Genomic DNA, 16018 nt, shown 5'->3' on the forward strand with positions numbered 1-16018 from the left:
GTGGAACGTCACACATTGGGTCGGTGTGTGAGGAATAAGAGTGCTACAGAGCACTTTGGCGAAATGTGCCGTGAAGACAAAATGCCTAGCCAGGTCTGACCTGAAGGGGCACTTGTGAGTATTTCTGTATGACAGAGCGCAAAGCACTACTGTGGGGGGTCCCTGGTGGTCTAGCGGTCAGGATTTGGCGCTCTCACCGCCACGGCCCGGGTTCGATTCCTGGTCAGGGAACTCCAGGGGCGTCTGCTTGGGATTCTTTTTTTTTTTTTTTTTTTTTGTCTTTCCCTCCACTTCCCATTGTGACCCTTTTGGTTAGCTTCTGACTTTTGTGACCTAACCGATGTCCTCCCAGCATAGTTGTGCCCTCAGCTTACTTCTCATTCTTCAGTTTTTCACTCCTGGCCACTAAAACGAGCAACAGGGCATTTTCAAGTCAGCTGCACGACAACACAGACGTTCCACCTGCATGGGAGAACACAGCACATTCAGCAGGTCCTATGCGGCCTCTCACAAGAAGGCAGAACGAGTCACGCTGATGTTTTGTTGACGGCGGGACTCTTCATGTTCACGTCTCGGAGGGTCATGGGCTTCTATGCCTCAAGAAGACAGCACCCAGCGTGGGGCTCCAACCCACGACTCTGAGATTAAGAGTCTCATGCTCTACCGACTGAGCTAGCCGGGCCAAGACACAGACGCGAGACCTCAGGACCGGCAACTTTCTGATCTGGTTCTTCTCTGAGAAATGCCTTCTGACTCTGAACCCCATAAAGCACAGCGGTGCTCTTGCTCTCGCCGTCTCCTTGCAAAGTCTCTGCTCCGGACAACCGCTAAGAGGCATCTACGTCGTGATCATTGAACATCAAAATCAAGGCGCTGTGCTCTTGCTCTCGCTGTCTCCTTGCAAGGTCTATGCTCCGGACAACCGCTAAGAGGCATCTATGTCGTAATCGTTGAACATGAAAATCAAGCCGCTTGGTTGCATCTTTTCTTTGGCATAATTTTACTTCTCACATGCTGGTTGAATTATGAGCCAAATGTAGAGCTATTCAGACAGCGAAAACTCAGACTTTGTGGAATGTCACGCATTAGCTCGGTGTGTGAAACTACGGAATAATGGCAACTTGGTTTCACCGGTGTCTTGGTTTTGAAGCTTGGGCCAAAAGCGATAGGCAGGCATGTTTCCACTCGGTTTCGAACCGAGGACCTTTCGCGTGTGAGGCGAACGTGATAACCACTACACTATGGAAACAACTCACATTCAGCACCTTCCTCAACCAAAGGAAATTTTATTTAATCTGATAATTGTCAGTGGCTGATGAAATACCAGCAGCTGGCCTCCTTTGTAATGCCATCATGTCCACTTGCTAGCATCAGTTCTTTCTTCAGACGACTTTAATCAAGCACATGGAAACTGACTTGACCCCGGTATAAAATCTCTTCCTCGTACTACACAAGATTCAGAAACACAAAGCAACCGCTGTTTTCATAGCCCATCAGTTAACAAGACTCTTCTCACTATCATAATTGGATTGGTAAGGTATCGTTGCATTTCAGAAGGATCAATGATTTCACACTCAAATTCTGCAAGGTCTCTGCTTCGGACAACCGCTAAGAAGCATCTACGTTGTGATCATTGAACATCAAAATCAAGGCACTTGGTTGCATCTTTTCTTTGCATAATTTTATTTCTCACATGCTGTTTGGATTCTGAGCCAAATGTAGAACTATTCAGACAGCGAAAACTGACACTTTGTGGAACGTCACACATTGGGTCGGTGTGTGAGGAATAAGAGTGCTACAGAGCACTTTGGCGAAATGTGCCGTGAAGACAAAATGCCTAGCCAGGTCTGACCTGAAGGGGCACTTGTGAGTATTTCTGTATGACAGAGCGCAAAGCACTACTGTGGGGGGTCCCTGGTGGTCTAGCGGTCAGGATTTGGCGCTCTCACCGCCACGGCCTGGGTTCGATTCCTGGTCAGGGAACTCCAGGGGCGTCTGCTTGGGATTCTTTTTTTTTTTTTTTTTTTTGTCTTTCCCTCCACTTCCCATTGTGACCCTTTTGGTTAGCTTCTGACTTTTGTGACCTAACCGATGTCCTCCCAGCATAGTTGTGCCCTCAGCTTACTTCTCACTCTTCAGTTTTTCACTCCTGGCCACTAAAACGAGCAACAGGGCATTTTCAAGTCAGCTGCACGACAACACAGACGTTCCACCTGCATGGGAGAACACAGCACATTCAGCAGGTCCTATGCGGCCTCTCACAAGAAGGCAGAACGAGTCACGCTGATGTTTTGTTGACGGCGGGACTCTTCATGTTCACGTCTCGGAGGGTCATGGGCTTCTATGCCTCAAGAAGACAGCACCCAGCGTGGGGCTCCAACCCACGACTCTGAGATTAAGAGTCTCATGCTCTACCGACTGAGCTAGCCGGGCCAAGACACAGACGCGAGACCTCAGGACCGGCAACTTTCTGATCTGGTTCTTCTCTGAGAAATGCCTTCTGACTCTGAACCCCATAAAGCACAGCGGTGCTCTTGCTCTCGCCGTCTCCTTGCAAAGTCTCTGCTCCGGACAACCGCTAAGAGGCATCTACGTCGTGATCATTGAACATCAAAATCAAGGCGCTGTGCTCTTGCTCTCGCTGTCTCCTTGCAAGGTCTCTGCTCCGGACAACCGCTAAGAGGCATCTATGTCGTAATCGTTGAACATGAAAATCAAGCCGCTTGGTTGCATCTTTTCTTTGGCATAATTTTACTTCTCACATGCTGGTTGAATTATGAGCCAAATGTAGAGCTATACAGACAGCGAAAACTCAGACTTTGTGGAATGTCACGCATTAGCTCGGTGTGTGAAACTACGGAATAATGGCAACTTGGTTTCACCGGTGTCTTGGTTTTGAAGCTTGGGCCAAAAGCGATAGGCAGGCATGTTTCCACTCGGTTTCGAACCGAGGACCTTTCGCGTGTGAGGCGAACGTGATAACCACTACACTATGGAAACAACTCACATTCAGCACCTTCCTCAACCAAAGGAAATTTTATTTAATCTGATAATTGTCAGTGGCTGATGAAATACCAGCAGCTGGCCTCCTTTGTAATGCCATCATGTCCACTTGCTAGCATCAGTTCTTTCTTCAGACGACTTTAATCAAGCACATGGAAACTGACTTGACCCCGGTATAAAATCTCTTCCTCGTACTACACAAGATTCAGAAACACAAAGCAACCGCTGTTTTCATAGCCCATCAGTTAACAAGACTCTTCTCACTATCATAATTGGATTGGTAAGGTATCGTTGCATTTCAGAAGGATCAATGATTTCACACTCAAATTCTGCAAGGTCTCTGCTTCGGACAACCGCTAAGAAGCATCTACGTTGTGATCATTGAACATCAAAATCAAGGCACTTGGTTGCATCTTTTCTTTGCATAATTTTATTTCTCACATGCTGTTTGGATTCTGAGCCAAATGTAGAACTATTCAGACAGCGAAAACTGACACTTTGTGGAACGTCACACATTGGGTCGGTGTGTGAGGAATAAGAGTGCTACAGAGCACTTTGGCGAAATGTGCCGTGAAGACAAAATGCCTAGCCAGGTCTGACCTGAAGGGGCACTTGTGAGTATTTCTGTATGACAGAGCGCAAAGCACTACTGTGGGGGGTCCCTGGTGGTCTAGCGGTCAGGATTTGGCGCTCTCACCGCCACGGCCCAGGTTCGATTCCCGGTCAGGGAACTCCAGGGGCGTCTGCTTGGGATTCTTTTTTTTTTTTTTGTCTTTCCCTCCACTTCCCATTGTGACCCTTTTGGTTAGCTTCTGACTTTTGTGACCTAACCGATGTCCTCCCAGCATAGTTGTGCCCTCAGCTTACTTCTCATTCTTCAGTTTTTCACTCCTGGCCACTAAAACGAGCAACAGGGCATTTTCAAGTCAGCTGCACGACAACACAGACGTTCCACCTGCATGGGAGAACACAGCACATTCAGCAGGTCCTATGCGGCCTCTCACAAGAAGGCAGAACGAGTCACGCTGATGTTTTGTTGACGGCGGGACTCTTCATGTTCACGTCTCGGAGGGTCATGGGCTTCTATGCCTCAAGAAGACAGCACCCAGCGTGGGGCTCCAACCCACAACTCTGAGATTAAGAGTCTCATGCTCTACCGACTGAGCTAGCCGGGCCAAGACACAGACGCGAGACCTCAGGACCGGCAACTTTCTGATCTGGTTCTTCTCTGAGAAATGCCTTCTGACTCTGAACCCCATAAAGCACAGCGGTGCTCTTGCTCTCGCCGTCTCCTTGCAAAGTCTCTGCTCCGGACAACCGCTAAGAGGCATCTACGTCGTGATCATTGAACATCAAAATCAAGGCGCTGTGCTCTTGCTCTCGCTGTCTCCTTGCAAGGTCTATGCTCCGGACAACCGCTAAGAGGCATCTATGTCGTAATCGTTGAACATGAAAATCAAGCCGCTTGGTTGCATCTTTTCTTTGGCATAATTTTACTTCTCACATGCTGGTTGAATTATGAGCCAAATGTAGAGCTATTCAGACAGCGAAAACTCAGACTTTGTGGAATGTCACGCATTAGCTCGGTGTGTGAAACTACGGAATAATGGCAACTTGGTTTCACCGGTGTCTTGGTTTTGAAGCTTGGGCCAAAAGCGATAGGCAGGCATGTTTCCACTCGGTTTCGAACCGAGGACCTTTCGCGTGTGAGGCGAACGTGATAACCACTACACTATGGAAACAACTCACATTCAGCACCTTCCTCAACCAAAGGAAATTTTATTTAATCTGATAATTGTCAGTGGCTGATGAAATACCAGCAGCTGGCCTCCTTTGTAATGCCATCATGTCCACTTGCTAGCATCAGTTCTTTCTTCAGACGACTTTAATCAAGCACATGGAAACTGACTTGACCCCGGTATAAAATCTCTTCCTCGTACTACACAAGATTCAGAAACACAAAGCAACCGCTGTTTTCATAGCCCATCAGTTAACAAGACTCTTCTCACTATCATAATTGGATTGGTAAGGTATCGTTGCATTTCAGAAGGATCAATGATTTCACACTCAAATTCTGCAAGGTCTCTGCTTCGGACAACCGCTAAGAAGCATCTACGTTGTGATCATTGAACATCAAAATCAAGGCACTTGGTTGCATCTTTTCTTTGCATAATTTTATTTCTCACATGCTGTTTGGATTCTGAGCCAAATGTAGAACTATTCAGACAGCGAAAACTGACACTTTGTGGAACGTCACACATTGGGTCGGTGTGTGAGGAATAAGAGTGCTACAGAGCACTTTGGCGAAATGTGCCGTGAAGACAAAATGCCTAGCCAGGTCTGACCTGAAGGGGCACTTGTGAGTATTTCTGTATGACAGAGCGCAAAGCACTACTGTGGGGGGTCCCTGGTGGTCTAGCATTCAGGATTTGGCGCTCTCACCGCCACGGCCCGGGTTCGATTCCTGGTCAGGGAACTCCAGGGGCGTCTGCTTGGGATTCTTTTTTTTTTTTTTTTTTTTGTCTTTCCCTCCACTTCCCATTGTGACCCTTTTGGTTAGCTTCTGACTTTTGTGACCTAACCGATGTCCTCCCAGCATAGTTGTGCCCTCAGCTTACTTCTCACTCTTCAGTTTTTCACTCCTGGCCACTAAAACGAGCAACAGGGCATTTTCAAGTCAGCTGCACGACAACACAGACGTTCCACCTGCATGGGAGAACACAGCACATTCAGCAGGTCCTATGCGGCCTCTCACAAGAAGGCAGAACGAGTCACGCTGATGTTTTGTTGACGGCGGGACTCTTCATGTTCACGTCTCGGAGGGTCATGGGCTTCTATGCCTCAAGAAGACAGCACCCAGCGTGGGGCTCCAACCCACGACTCTGAGATTAAGAGTCTCATGCTCTACCGACTGAGCTAGCCGGGCCAAGACACAGACGCGAGACCTCAGGACCGGCAACTTTCTGATCTGGTTCTTCTCTGAGAAATGCCTTCTGACTCTGAACCCCATAAAGCACAGCGGTGCTCTTGCTCTCGCCGTCTCCTTGCAAAGTCTCTGCTCCGGACAACCGCTAAGAGGCATCTACGTCGTGATCATTGAACATCAAAATCAAGGCGCTGTGCTCTTGCTCTCGCTGTCTCCTTGCAAGGTCTCTGCTCCGGACAACCGCTAAGAGGCATCTATGTCGTAATCGTTGAACATGAAAATCAAGCCGCTTGGTTGCATCTTTTCTTTGGCATAATTTTACTTCTCACATGCTGGTTGAATTATGAGCCAAATGTAGAGCTATTCAGACAGCGAAAACTCAGACTTTGTGGAATGTCACGCATTTGCTCGGTGTGTGAAACTACGGAATAATGGCAACTTGGTTTCACCGGTGTCTTGGTTTTGAAGCTTGGGCCAAAAGCGATAGGCAGGCATGTTTCCACTCGGTTTCAAACCGAGGACCTTTCGCGTGTGAGGCGAACGTGATAACCACTACACTATGGAAACAACTCACATTCAGCACCTTCCTCAACCAAAGGAAATTTTATTTAATCTGATAATTGTCAGTGGCTGATGAAATACCAGCAGCTGGCCTCCTTTGTAATGCCATCATGTCCACTTGCTAGCATCAGTTCTTTCTTCAGACGACTTTAATCAAGCACATGGAAACTGACTTGACCCCGGTATAAAATCTCTTCCTCGTACTACACAAGATTCAGAAACACAAAGCAACCGCTGTTTTCATAGCCCATCAGTTAACAAGACTCTTCTCACTATCATAATTGGATTGGTAAGGTATTGTTGCATTTCAGAAGGATCAATGATTTCACACTCAAATTCTGCAAGGTCTCTGCTTCGGACAACCGCTAAGAAGCATCTACGTTGTGATCATTGAACATCAAAATCAAGGCACTTGGTTGCATCTTTTCTTTGCATAATTTTATTTCTCACATGCTGTTTGGATTCTGAGCCAAATGTAGAACTATTCAGACAGCGAAAACTGACACTTTGTGGAACGTCACACATTGGGTCGGTGTGTGAGGAATAAGAGTGCTACAGAGCACTTTGGCGAAATGTGCCGTGAAGACAAAATGCCTAGCCAGGTCTGACCTGAAGGGGCACTTGTGAGTATTTCTGTATGACAGAGCGCAAAGCACTACTGTGGGGGGTCCCTGGTGGTCTAGCGGTCAGGATTTGGCGCTCTCACCGCCACGGCCCGGGTTCGATTCCCAGTCAGGGAACTCCAGGGGCGTCTGCTTGGGATTCTTTTTTTTTTTTTTTTTTTTTGTCTTTCCCTCCACTTCCCATTGTGACCCTTTTGGTTAGCTTCTGACTTTTGTGACCTAACCGATGTCCTCCCAGCATAGTTGTGCCCTCAGCTTACTTCTCACTCTTCAGTTTTTCACTCCTGGCCACTAAAACGAGCAACAGGGCATTTTCAAGTCAGCTGCACGACAACACAGACGTTCCACCTGCATGGGAGAACACAGCACATTCAGCAGGTCCTATGCGGCCTCTCACAAGAAGGCAGAACGAGTCACGCTGATGTTTTGTTGACGGCGGGACTCTTCATGTTCACGTCTCGGAGGGTCATGGGCTTCTATGCCTCAAGAAGACAGCACCCAGCGTGGGGCTCCAACCCACGACTCTGAGATTAAGAGTCTCATGCTCTACCGACTGAGCTAGCCGGGCCAAGACACAGACGCGAGACCTCAGGACCGGCAACTTTCTGATCTGGTTCTTCTCTGAGAAATGCCTTCTGACTCTGAACCCCATAAAGCACAGCGGTGCTCTTGCTCTCGCCGTCTCCTTGCAAAGTCTCTGCTCCGGACAACCGCTAAGAGGCATCTACGTCGTGATCATTGAACATCAAAATCAAGGCGCTGTGCTCTTGCTCTCGCTGTCTCCTTGCAAGGTCTCTGCTCCGGACAACCGCTAAGAGGCATCTATGTCGTAATCGTTGAACATGAAAATCAAGCCGCTTGGTTGCATCTTTTCTTTGGCATAATTTTACTTCTCACATGCTGGTTGAATTATGAGCCAAATGTAGAGCTATTCAGACAGCGAAAACTCAGACTTTGTGGAATGTCACGCATTAGCTCGGTGTGTGAAACTACGGAATAATGGCAACTTGGTTTCACCGGTGTCTTGGTTTTGAAGCTTGGGCCAAAAGCGATAGGCAGGCATGTTTCCACTCGGTTTCGAACCGAGGACCTTTCGCGTGTGAGGCGAACGTGATAACCACTACACTATGGAAACAACTCACATTCAGCACCTTCCTCAACCAAAGGAAATTTTATTTAATCTGATAATTGTCAGTGGCTGATGAAATACCAGCAGCTGGCCTCCTTTGTAATGCCATCATGTCCACTTGCTAGCATCAGTTCTTTCTTCAGACGACTTTAATCAAGCACATGGAAACTGACTTGACCCCGGTATAAAATCTCTTCCTCGTACTACACAAGATTCAGAAACACAAAGCAACCGCTGTTTTCATAGCCCATCAGTTAACAAGACTCTTCTCACTATCATAATTGGATTGGTAAGGTATCGTTGCATTTCAGAAGGATCAATGATTTCACACTCAAATTCTGCAAGGTCTCTGCTTCGGACAACCGCTAAGAAGCATCTACGTTGTGATCATTGAACATCAAAATCAAGGCACTTGGTTGCATCTTTTCTTTGCATAATTTTATTTCTCACATGCTGTTTGGATTCTGAGCCAAATGTAGAACTATTCAGACAGCGAAAACTGACACTTTGTGGAACGTCACACATTGGGTCGGTGTGTGAGGAATAAGAGTGCTACAGAGCACTTTGGCGAAATGTGCCGTGAAGACAAAATGCCTAGCCAGGTCTGACCTGAAGGGGCACTTGTGAGTATTTCTGTATGACAGAGCGCAAAGCACTACTGTGGGGGGTCCCTGGTGGTCTAGCGGTCAGGATTTGGCGCTCTCACCGCCACGGCCCGGGTTCGATTCCTGGTCAGGGAACTCCAGGGGCATCTGCTTGGGATTCTTTTTTTTTTTTTTTTTTTTTGTCTTTCCCTCCACTTCCCATTGTGACCCTTTTGGTTAGCTTCTGACTTTTGTGACCTAACCGATGTCCTCCCAGCATAGTTGTGCCCTCAGCTTACTTCTCACTCTTCAGTTTTTCACTCCTGGCCACTAAAACGAGCAACAGGGCATTTTCAAGTCAGCTGCACGACAACACAGACGTTCCACCTGCATGGGAGAACACAGCACATTCAGCAGGTCCTATGCGGCCTCTCACAAGAAGGCAGAACGAGTCACGCTGATGTTTTGTTGACGGCGGGACTCTTCATGTTCACGTCTCGGAGGGTCATGGGCTTCTATGCCTCAAGAAGACAGCACCCAGCGTGGGGCTCCAACCCACGACTCTGAGATTAAGAGTCTCATGCTCTACCGACTGAGCTAGCCGGGCCAAGACACAGACGCGAGACCTCAGGACCGGCAACTTTCTGATCTGGTTCTTCTCTGAGAAATGCCTTCTGACTCTGAACCCCATAAAGCACAGCGGTGCTCTTGCTCTCGCCGTCTCCTTGCAAAGTCTCTGCTCCGGACAACCGCTAAGAGGCATCTACGTCGTGATCATTGAACATCAAAATCAAGGCGCTGTGCTCTTGCTCTCGCTGTCTCCTTGCAAGGTCTCTGCTCCGGACAACCGCTAAGAGGCATCTATGTCGTAATCGTTGAACATGAAAATCAAGCCGCTTGGTTGCATCTTTTCTTTGGCATAATTTTACTTCTCACATGCTGGTTGAATTATGAGCCAAATGTAGAGCTATTCAGACAGCGAAAACTCAGACTTTGTGGAATGTCACGCATTTGCTCGGTGTGTGAAACTACGGAATAATGGCAACTTGGTTTCACCGGTGTCTTGGTTTTGAAGCTTGGGCCAAAAGCGATAAGCAGGCATGTTTCCACTCGGTTTCGAACCGAGGACCTTTCGCGTGTGAGGCGAACGTGATAACCACTACACCATGGAAACAACTCACATTCAGCACCTTCCTCAACCAAAGGAAATTTTATTTAATCTGATAATTGTCAGTGGCTGATGAAATACCAGCAGCTGGCCTCCTTTGTAATGCCATCATGTCCACTTGCTAGCATCAGTTCTTTCTTCAGACGACTTTAATCAAGCACATGGAAACTGACTTGACCCCGGTATAAAATCTCTTCCTCGTACTACACAAGATTCAGAAACACAAAGCAACCGCTGTTTTCATAGCCCATCAGTTAACAAGACTCTTCTCACTATCATAATTGGATTGGTAAGGTATTGTTGCATTTCAGAAGGATCAATGATTTCACACTCAAATTCTGCAAGGTCTCTGCTTCGGACAACCGCTAAGAAGCATCTACGTTGTGATCATTGAACATCAAAATCAAGGCACTTGGTTGCATCTTTTCTTTGCATAATTTTATTTCTCACATGCTGTTTGGATTCTGAGCCAAATGTAGAACTATTCAGACAGCGAAAACTGACACTTTGTGGAACGTCACACATTGGGTCGGTGTGTGAGGAATAAGAGTGCTACAGAGCACTTTGGCGAAATGTGCCGTGAAGACAAAATGCCTAGCCAGGTCTGACCTGAAGGGGCACTTGTGAGTATTTCTGTATGACAGAGCGCAAAGCACTACTGTGGGGGGTCCCTGGTGGTCTAGCGGTCAGGATTTGGCGCTCTCACCGCCACGGCCCGGGTTCGATTCCCGGTCAGGGAACTCCAGGGGCGTCTGCTTGGGATTCTGTTTTTTTTTTTTATCTTTCCCTCCACTTCCCATTGTGACCCTTTTGGTTAGCTTCTGATTTTGTGACCTAACCGATGTCCTCCCAGCATAGTTGTGCCCTCAGCTTACTTCTCACTCTTCAGTTTTTCACTCCTGGCCACTAAAACGAGCAACAGGGCATTTTCAAGTCAGCTGCACGACAACACAGACGTTCCACCTGCATGGGAGAACACAGCACATTCAGCAGGTCCTATGCGGCCTCTCTCAAGAAGGCAGAACGAGTCACGCTGATGTTTTGTTGACGGCGGGACTCTTCATGTTCACGTCTCGGAGGGTCATGGGCTTCTATGCCTCAAGAAGACAGCACCCAGCGTGGGGCTCCAACCCACGACTCTGAGATTAAGAGTCTCATGCTCTACCGACTGAGCTAGCCGGGCCAAGACACAGACGCGAGACCTCAGGACCGGCAACTTTCTGATCTGGTTCTTCTCTGAGAAATGCCTTCTGACTCTGAACCCCATAAAGCACAGCGGTGCTCTTGCTCTCGCCGTCTCCTTGCAAAGTCTCTGCTCCGGACAACCGCTAAGAGGCATCTACGTCGTGATCATTGAACATCAAAATCAAGGCGCTGTGCTCTTGCTCTCGCTGTCTCCTTGCAAGGTCTCTGCTCCGGACAACCGCTAAGAGGCATCTATGTCGTAATCGTTGAACATAAAAAATCAAGCCGCTTGGTTGCATCTTTTCTTTGGCATAATTTTACTTCTCACATGCTGGTTGAATTATGAGCCAAATGTAGAGCTATTCAGACAGCGAAAACTCAGACTTTGTGGAATGTCACGCATTAGCTCGGTGTGTGAAACTACGGAATAATGGCAACTTGGTTTCACCGGTGTCTTGGTTTTGAAGCTTGGGCCAAAAGTGATAGGCAGGCATGTTTCCACTCGGTTTCGAACCGAGGACCTTTTGCGTGTGAGGCGAACGTGATAACCACTACACTATGGAAACAACTCACATTCAGCACCTTCCTCAACCAAAGGAAATTTTATTTAATCTGATAATTGTCAGTGGCTGATGAAATACCAGCAGCTGGCCTCCTTTGTAATGCCATCATGTCCACTTGCTAGCATCAGTTCTTTCTTCAGACGACTTTAATCAAGCACATGGAAACTGACTTGACCCCGGTATAAAATCTCTTCCTCGTACTACACAAGATTCAGAAACACAAAGCAACCGCTGTTTTCATAGCCCATCAGTTAACAAGACTCTTCTCACTATCATAATTGGATTGGTAAGGTATCGTTGCATTTCAGAAGGATCAATGATTTCACACTCAAATTCTGCAAGGTCTCTGCTTCGGACAACCGCTAAGAAGCATCTACGTTGTGATCATTGAACATCAAAATCAAGGCACTTGGTTGCATCTTTTCTTTGCATAATTTTATTTCTCACATGCTGTTTGGATTCTGAGCCAAATGTAGAACTATTCAGACAGCGAAAACTGACACTTTGTGGAACGTCACACATTGGGTCGGTGTGTGAGGAATAAGAGTGCTACAGAGCACTTTGGCGAAATGTGCCGTGAAGACAAAATGCCTAGCCAGGTCTGACCTGAAGGGGCACTTGTGAGTATTTCTGTATGACAGAGCGCAAAGCACTACTGTGGGGGGTCCCTGGTGGTCTAGCGGTCAGGATTTGGCGCTCTCACCGCCACGGCCCGGGTTCGATTCCCGGTCAGGGAACTCCAGGGGCGTCTGCTTGGGATTCTTTTTTTTTTTTTATCTTTCCCTCCACTTCCCATTGTGACCCTTTTGGTTAGCTTCTGATTTTGTGACCTAACCGATGTCCTCCCAGCATAGTTGTGCCCTCAGCTTACTTCTCACTCTTCAGTTTTTCACTCCTGGCCACTAAAACGAGCAACAGGGCATTTTCAAGTCAGCTGCACGACAACACAGACGTTCCACCTGCATGGGAGAACACAGCACATTCAGCAGGTCCTATGCGGCCTCTCTCAAGAAGGCAGAACGAGTCACGCTGATGTTTTGTTGACGGCGGGACTCTTCATGTTCACGTCTCGGAGGGTCATGGGCTTCTATGCCTCAAGATGTAAGGACATAAAACTATAGGTCTTGCAGGCCCCAATCTGACCAGCCTGCAGCAGTCTATTTCAGAGCTCCGCTGACCCAGGCAAGACTGGACTCAACTCTTCAAAACACCCCTTTTAAGGAATGCAAAGCCCTGCCGGCTCCTGAGAATAACTGGAGCAATACAGAAAAAGCAAGACCTTTCACCCCCTGGAGTGGCCGGAGTTCCGCAGTCAATCCACAGAACAACAGCTGTCAGTCCCCAGACACAGACACCTTTTCCACTAGAAATAGGATAACTCACCACACATAGATGTTAGGGACAAATACACGCATGTTTGGTCTCGTTTGAATAGGCATGAGACGAGGAGTATTACACTCTCAGAGTTAAGGCAGTAGAACTTTCCCCAAGGGAAATATAGATAATTCGGCTAAATCTACAAAAATGTGAAAGCCTCCCACATGGTTAGAACAAGGGAATTATAACCTCCCCCTAAAGTGATCTGATTGGCTGGGGACTTGAGAACCAAGGCCAGCAATGGCCCTAAAATTAACTATTGACCGAAATTGGTCAATCTTCAGAGACATGCCATCACCTGGTTGGGATACTTAAGGAAGGGCCTCAGAAGAGGTCGGGGAGTCACTCTGTAATCAGAGCTCCCGCAGAGAACTGGGCGAAAGTCCATCTGTAGTCAGATACTTTCCGCAGAACTTTGTGCACTCTCAGCTGAGGTATGTGATGGTTTTATATTGTATTTGTCAAAATGTATTTACAAGTATGTGTGGCCACATGTCAATGATTGGATATTGTAATATGTTTAATAAATGTTGTCTTGATTACTTCATGACTGTCTGATTTGCTAACTTCTTTATAAACTTTCCAGATTGGGCTTCGATCCTGATTAGGACTAAAGTGGTAAATACTATCTTGCAGCCTCTGAGTTAAATACCTTTTATCCGGGTCCCAAACTCGACTGCCCAAGTTAAGTTAGGTGGGTACCAGAACCGCACCTCTGGAGTTCGCACACGCTCAGTTACGGGCCGACTTAACCTCTGAGGTCAACACATGCTGATGAAAGGTACCGGTCTACCCTCTGAGGGGCGTACACACTATGTTCCTAGGCACCGGGCATAGTCCCTGAGACGCTCACATGGTAAGACAATGGGCGGCATCGGCGGAGTCCCTGAGACGAGCCCAAAGTAAAGCCTCGTACAAACTACCGCAACAAAAGGTGCGCCGTCACAGCCGCTGAGGTTGACACATGTTATGATATGGGCTGCCCCCGGCTGAGCCTCTGAGGTGGACGTACATGTGGTTCGGGTAAACATCGACTTAATCTCCGAGGCACCCACATGCTCAGTAATTGGCAGACACTGAGCCTTTGGGGAATTATATAGGTCGAGGGACCCGAATAATCAGAGGCTGATATTGTCTTAAATGGTGGCGGTTTCCGTACCTCTAAGACAAACCCTGTGGAACAAGCCCACGGATCGCCCTGTCGGCCGAGGCAAATCTGGCGGGCTCCTTCATCAGGGGTAAACTAGAGTTGGTAATCTAAAGGAGAGTCTCGAAGTAATCCAAACAACATAAACGTCATGACTACAATATATTTAAATAAGGTTATTAATAAAATGGAGTCAGATATGTGTCTAAAAGAATATTTTGTATATTAAAAAGGGTAAGTAATTCCCAGGAGCGCTTGGAAGGACCAACACGCATTCACAGCCTTCGGCTGCGCCATTGGATTCCGCCATTGGGCCAGTGGGCGGCTCCCTACAATTTGGTGACCCCGACGTGATCTCACGAGAGCTGAACCAGCCAGACGAGCGACGTGATCCCGTGAGAGCTGGAGCAGCCAGGCGAGTGACGTCCTTCTAGCGCCGCTTTCAAGCGTCCCCAAGACAGCCCCCGAAGGATAGAAGATGAGGTTTGGTGCATCCCTTCTCTCTCTGCAGGTTTGGTGAGTAAAGTGGTTTTTGTTTATAGGTGAAGAGTTGAGGGCAAGTGAGCGACAGGTAGTGTAAAACAGGAATAGAGTGGAGACAGTAGAAATCAGGTGGTGGAGAAAAGTAAGTAATTAAACATGGATAAGCAGGGATATGTTAGTGGAGAGGCTGATGAGGAGCTGATGGGAGCACTTGCAGTGTGTCTTAAAGATACTCTGGTTCGCCTGCATGGTAAAGGCTTAGGGCTGAGTTGGGATAACAGCCAAATCTTATATTGGTATAATAGCGAAGGGCGGAAGCTGGGATCCAAGTCTAAATATCGAGACCTTCCTGCTGCAATTGTGTATTTGCTCCGCCGTAATGATCTTGCTGCATTAGCAGAGAAAGAGCGGACTTTAGAGGTGATACGCAGCTTAGAAACTTCACGATCAGAGGAGTTAAAAAGACTCCGTGCACAGGTTGATAGCTTTGCATATGAAAAGCAGGGCTGGGCACGTCAAGGTGAAATATGGGAAACCCAAATAGATAAGTTGGAAGATAAACTCCGGCGGAAGCATAATTATACATCCGCATTAGAGGATTATTGCGGGAATGCCGGGTTCCCAGTAGCCGCCATTCGGCAGGCAGCAACCGAGTCTAGAGACTCCAACCCACATGACGATAGTGAGGATGAGGACTTGGCTGCATTAACTAATAAAACTCGTGATATGTCTGTGGAAGAAGTTCGTAGCCGAACTTCTATGGGGATTGCCAGTCAAAGGGGGAATCCAGTGAGATCTCCAAGTCCCTCTAGTGATGCTCATTATCGGCCCCATAGACCGGGAGAGCCAAAAAGTCGGAGTCCCATAAGGACCCGGATAGGGACAGGCACGCTTCCCCGAAAATCCGTCAGAGTAGCGGTTCTCAAAACAATGACGGATGCAGACAACGATGTTACGGTGATCAGTCGTCCCTTAACATGTGACGAGTGTGCAAGACACAGGGAGGTAGTCGGCATGATGCCCAGACAAGGCCCGTTTCAACCATACTGGGACAAACTCATGTTACAGGCTTCAGTGTACAATCTGGAAGCCAGGGATGTATGGCAAATAGTCTTGCTTACAATCCCCGAAGAGCTGCGGCCCAAATTGACCACTGAGTTAAAGTCAGGGGATATTATAATAAAACAGAATGGGGATGTTGAGGAAGATGTGTTTAGCCGACTCAGGGACGCACTGCTTCACCTGAGGGGACCCGCACACGCAGCGTGG

At 47.7% G+C, this 16018-nt stretch overlaps 7 non-coding genes across 7 annotated transcripts; all 7 read right to left on the bottom strand.

Annotated features, from left to right (window-relative positions):
• Window positions 1-1176: 1176 nt before the first annotated feature.
• On the bottom strand, window positions 1177-1249 carry trnav-cac (transfer RNA valine (anticodon CAC)). The gene has a single exon. It is a non-coding gene; the product is annotated as a tRNA-Val (tRNA).
• A 1678-nt stretch (window positions 1250-2927) lies between these two features.
• On the bottom strand, window positions 2928-3000 carry trnav-cac (transfer RNA valine (anticodon CAC)). The gene has a single exon. It is a non-coding gene; the product is annotated as a tRNA-Val (tRNA).
• A 1672-nt stretch (window positions 3001-4672) lies between these two features.
• Window positions 4673-4745, bottom strand: trnav-cac (transfer RNA valine (anticodon CAC)). Its single transcript has one exon. It is a non-coding gene; the product is annotated as a tRNA-Val (tRNA).
• Window positions 4746-6423: 1678 nt separating this feature from the next.
• On the bottom strand, window positions 6424-6496 carry trnav-cac (transfer RNA valine (anticodon CAC)). Its single transcript has one exon. It is a non-coding gene; the product is annotated as a tRNA-Val (tRNA).
• Window positions 6497-8175: 1679 nt separating this feature from the next.
• Window positions 8176-8248, bottom strand: trnav-cac (transfer RNA valine (anticodon CAC)). The gene has a single exon. It is a non-coding gene; the product is annotated as a tRNA-Val (tRNA).
• A 1679-nt stretch (window positions 8249-9927) lies between these two features.
• On the bottom strand, window positions 9928-10000 carry trnav-cac (transfer RNA valine (anticodon CAC)). The gene has a single exon. It is a non-coding gene; the product is annotated as a tRNA-Val (tRNA).
• A 1672-nt stretch (window positions 10001-11672) lies between these two features.
• trnav-cac (transfer RNA valine (anticodon CAC)) lies at window positions 11673-11745 on the bottom strand. Its single transcript has one exon. It is a non-coding gene; the product is annotated as a tRNA-Val (tRNA).
• Between the last annotated feature and the right edge of the window lie 4273 nt (window positions 11746-16018).

The sequence above is a fragment of the Brienomyrus brachyistius genome, unplaced genomic scaffold (genome assembly GCF_023856365.1).
Source record: "Brienomyrus brachyistius isolate T26 unplaced genomic scaffold, BBRACH_0.4 scaffold55, whole genome shotgun sequence".
In the NCBI taxonomy this organism is placed as follows: domain Eukaryota; kingdom Metazoa; phylum Chordata; class Actinopteri; order Osteoglossiformes; family Mormyridae; genus Brienomyrus; species Brienomyrus brachyistius.